The following is a 5000-nucleotide window of genomic DNA, read 5'->3' on the forward strand; positions in this document are numbered from 1 at the left end:
ACGGTGAGCTATGCGCTGGGTACCATCGTAGAGATGGTGCTCGGTGCGGGTGCCCCGGGTCTGCTTGGGGGAGGGGACGTACGAAACAGATGGATTCAATTAAAACAAAGCTTCGGAAAATGACGCGTAGTAAGGGGGCAGGAGGTAGTAGGGAGGACTTCCTGAGGAAGGATTCCAAGGGCGGGGGTGGAGATAGTGAGGACACGCGCTCCTCCGTATACTCTGCTGACAGCCTGCGCGAGCGTTCACGCTCCCGGAGTCCATCGGGCCTGAAACCCACAAAGGATTTCGAGCTCGTTGAGACAAAGGCGGCGAGAAAGCAGCGAAAGGCCGAGGAGAAGAGGAAGAGGCGCGAAAATGTGAGTGCGAGTGAGAATGATAATAGGAATGATAGGGTTGACAAGAGTGTGAATTGTAGTGTGGATGGAAATCAAGGTGTAAGCAAGAAAGTGAGTGTCAGTAGGAGTGAAAATGATGTGAGCAGGATTATAGAGACGGAGAGTATGGATGTTGGTATGGAAGTGTGTGCGAGTATGAATGAGTGTGCGAATGGCAAGAGGACGGTAAAGAGGAATGCGGTGGGCCAGGATAGGTTCAAGGGGGCGAGGGGCGAGCTCTTTGTGGTGTGTGAGAATTTGCGGCAGCCGCCTAAGCGCATCAAGCGCGAGGTGGTTGACGCCGAGGTGCCTGTGGATGGTAAGAGTGTGGGTGTGAATGAGAGCGCTGAGGTTTCGGAGGTAATGGTCGGCGAGCTGCGTGCAGTCACTGACGGACTTCGTGGGCATCTGCTTTCAGATGCCAACAAGTTCACGAAGTGGCAGGCCAGTAGTGTGCTCGACCATGCCTCGAAATACGAAGGGCTGGTGCAGCGCTTGATGTTAGAGAATGCGAAGTTGCGTGGTGAGCTTACTGCTCACAAGTGTATGAAGGCTGAGTTAGCGAATGTGTGTGAGACTGTCCGAAGAGTGGATGAAGGGATGAATGTCGTAAAGATGAGGGTAGCGGCGTCGTCACGGTCACCTCCAGCAGCGGCTGAGGTTGTTCCTGGTAGTAGGGGTTTGGGAGCGAATGTGGGGCCTAAGCCCAGCTTCGCGCTTGTTGTGCGTGGCGCAAAGGAGCAGCTCACGTGCGACGAGGTGCGAAGAAGAATGATTGAGAGCACGAGTGAGGACGTGAATGTTAGGGTGAGGACCATCAGACCTGCTCGTGGTGGTGGGGTCGTGGTGGAGACGGCTAGCGATGGAGAGAGAAAGGCTCTCTCCCGGTGTGCCGGACTCGTCGAGGCGGGACTCCGTGCTGTGGAGCCCAAAGTGATGGATCCTCGAGTGATTGTGTACAGTGTCCCGAATGAGATGACGAATGAGCATCTCCTTAGGGGTATGTACGAGAAAAGTTTGCGTGAGCATGTTAGTGTGAATGAATTCACGAAGCGTGTGAAGATCGTCAGGAGAGAGGATGGGCAGCGACTCGGCAATGTGATTGTCGAGTTACCTCTGCCATGGCGTGATAGGCTGTTGCAAGATGGTAGAGTGTTTGTTGGATGGAACAGCTTTAGATGCTGTTCGTATGAAAGGGTGATGTGCTGTTTCCGCTGCCAGGGCTACGACCATCGTGCCAGGGAATGTAAGAGTGAGCCTCTGTGCTACAAATGTGGCAAGAGTGGGCACAGGATGAATGAGTGTAAGGCTGCGGAGGACTGCAGCAATTGCAGAGCAAGAAAGCTTCCTTCGGAGCATTTGGCGAGATCGCCGCGGTGCCCGATGTATGCTTGGAAACTGCGGTTGTTGCGCTCTCGATTCGTGAACAATGGCTGAGTCTCAAATGAATGGAACAGATGTGGGTGTAAATGTGCGGATCTTGCAGGTAAATTGTCAAAAGTCCTACGCTGCGATGTGCGATATTGCGAACTGCGCGCTTGAGGACGGCATAGAGATATGCCTATTCCAAGAGCCGTATGTTTATAAGGATAGGGTTTGTGGTTTACCAGCGGGATCCAGAATGTATCTCAGTAAGTCTGGAGAAGCGGCTGTAGTAGTGTTTGGGAAAAGGTATGAATGCATGTTACTAAATGAGGGAGCGCATGAGGACGCCGTATGCGTCTGGGTGAAAGGCCCGGTGGGGGAGATACTTGTTGTCTCTCTCTACTGTAGACCGAATGGCAGTATGCAAGAATGTGTTGACTACCTTGACAGAGTGGTCGGCACTAGGAATGGACGTCGGTTGCTTGTTGGAATGGATGCGAATGCTGCGTCCGAGCTTTGGCATAGTAAGTCCATGGTTCGGGCGTGGCAAGCGGTGCGTCGGGGTGCTGTGTTGGGTGACTGGGTTGTGCAAGCGGAAATGGATGTTTTAAATGTCCCTACCCTGGCTTACACCTTCAGTGGAGCCAGAGGGGAGAGTGACATTGATGTCACTCTCTACAAGGGTAGTGAGTGTCAGTTTGAATGGATGTTGAAGGATGACTGGGGCATTAGTGATCATAATCCTATTGTGATCACGATGTCTACGGGAGAAAATGTGGATGTAAATGGCGAGAGGATGCATAAGTGGAATGCAAGGAAGTGCAATTGGCTGCTGTACCGGGGCCTTATCGAGACCTTTGCCAGCGACTATGGGTACGACGAGTACTCTGTGTTAGGGGCAGAGGAAAAGTTAACGCTCCTGTACAAGTGGATGACTGAGGCGAATGAGGTTTGCATGGAGAAGGTCGTTTCACGACCGGCTCCTAAGCGTAAGAGTGTTGTGTGGTGGAATGAAAGTTTAAGCGAGAAGAAGCGAAAGGTGCGTGAATGGCGGAGAGCGTATCAGAGTGAAAGATCAAGAACGGGTGACCCGGATCGTACGAGATGGCGAGAGTGGAAGGAGTGTGAAAGAGAATATAGGCGAATGATGAAGGATGCAAAAGAGAGTAACTGGCATGGCACGGTGGAGCGGAAGGGGGAAACTGACCCATGGGGTGTCATCTCGACATTCTGCATGGGGAAGTTAAACCCTGAAAGCTTGGCTGGGCTGCGGACGGCGAATGGATGTACGAAGACGTGGATGGAGAGTGCAAGAGTGCTTCTGGACGAGTTCTTCCCCGCAGACGATGGAATTCCTGCGGAGGAGGTGCATGGAGTCCAGATGGATATGTATGAATTCTGCATGGGTGAGCTAGACGAGGCAGTCTTGGGCATGAAAATGCGCAAGGCTCCTGGAATGGATGGGTTGACGAATGAGATGTTGCGCCAGGTGTGGAGAGCAGCCCCCCTGTTTCTTAAGGGGCTGTTTGACACGTGTCTGAGTGAGGGACTCTTTCCACACAGGTGGAAGGAGGCCAGAGTGGTCGTTCTCCTGAAAGGAGCCGACAAGGATGTGGCCGAGTCTAGGTCCTACAGGCCTATTAGCTTGTTGGGTAGCCCGGGCAAGGTCATGGAGCGAATGATGGTTGCGCGTTTGATGAGGCACATGGAGGGTAAATGGAATGCACGTCAGTATGGCTTTATGCGTGGGAAGTGTACGGAGGATGCCTGGGCGAGAGCGAAAGAGAATGTAAGGGAGGCTGAGAGTGAGTATGTTCTTGGAATCTTTGTTGATTTCAAGGGTGCGTTCGACAACTTACTGTGGAGAGTAGCTCTACAGAAGTTGAGAGAGGCTGGCTGTACATATGAGGAACTGCGTGTGTGGCACTCCTATTTTAGCGATAGGAGTGTCTGTATGTATAATGGTATGGATGTAGTAGAGAAACGTGCCCGAAGAGGTTGCCCGCAGGGATCCATATCAGGACCTCCTGTGTGGAATCTCGGAATGAACGACTTGTTGAATGAGTTGTCCGAACTGGGGGTGGAGGTCGTCGCGTATGCTGATGATCTCCTGCTACTAGTTCAGGGCAACAGGAGGAATGAACTTGAGCAGTCGGCGTCTGAGGCACTGAGTGTGGTATACAGGTACGGTACGAATATTGGTGTGGAAGTGTCTGACTCCAAGACAGTGTGCATGATGCTGAAAGGTAGTTTGAATATGTTGAATCGGGTTGTGCATGTGTCAACGAATGGGATGGATGATAAGAGGATTAGGTGTGTGGACCGCGTGAAGTACCTGGGTGTGAATGTGGGCATCGGTATGGACTTTTCGGTCCATATCGATGGAATGAAAAGGAGGGTCACTACGGTGATCATGCGCCTCAGGGGAGTCCTCAGAAAGAGCTGGGGACTCAAGCGGGGCGTAGTGAGTATGGTGGTGAAAGGCCTCTTTCTGCCGGCTGTTATGTATGGAGCGAGTGTTTGGTACGAACAGCTGCATAAAAGAAAGTTGCGTGGTTCTCGGAGACTGAGTGAGGAACTCGTCAGCTGCCAGAGAGTGGTGTTATATGCGTGCACGCGTGTGTGTAGAACTGTCTCAACGGAGGCGATGCAAATCTTATTTGGGTCGCTTCCGTGGGACATTGAGTGTTTTAGGCGGGCGAATTTGCACAAAGTGCGAAAGGGCCTGCCCATGAATGAGAGTGACCTGGTGACTGACGAGGACCTGTATGAATTGTCGTTGCATGAATGCCGTGAACTGGTGGACCAACGTGCCCTTGCAGCTTGGCAGGACCGTTGGGAAGCCACGAGTAACGGGCGTGTGACGTATGAATGGATACGGGACGTGGGATTCTCCGGCCGCTCGATGAAATATTTCGAGCCGAGCCTGAGGGTCTGCTACGTTCTGACGGGCCATGGGAGCATGAACTCGTTTCTCTTCTCGAGAAACCTGAGCAACTCCCCGGCCTGCGCGTGTGGAACAGAGAGAGAGGACTGGATACATGTGCTGTGTGAATGTGACATGTATGCGGCCTTCAGGGATCTTGACTCCATCGGAGTCAGGAGAACTGAGGTAGGATGGGATGTGAGCGGAGTGCTTCTTGACCGTGCGAAGTATGAGTGTCTGTGTGCCTTTGTCGAGCGCGCATTCAGAATGCGTGAGTTGATTGTACAGAGAATGAGAGAGAATGAGGAAAGTTAGATTAGGATTAGGGTAAT

At 52.3% G+C, this 5000-nt stretch overlaps 1 pseudogene; it reads left to right on the top strand.

The window, feature by feature from the left end:
- Positions 1-5000, top strand: part of LOC116418099 — a 10372-nt pseudogene that overhangs the window by 3371 nt on the left and 2001 nt on the right.

Source organism: Nasonia vitripennis, unplaced genomic scaffold (genome assembly GCF_009193385.2).
Source record: "Nasonia vitripennis strain AsymCx unplaced genomic scaffold, Nvit_psr_1.1 unplaced0006, whole genome shotgun sequence".
In the NCBI taxonomy this organism is placed as follows: domain Eukaryota; kingdom Metazoa; phylum Arthropoda; class Insecta; order Hymenoptera; family Pteromalidae; genus Nasonia; species Nasonia vitripennis.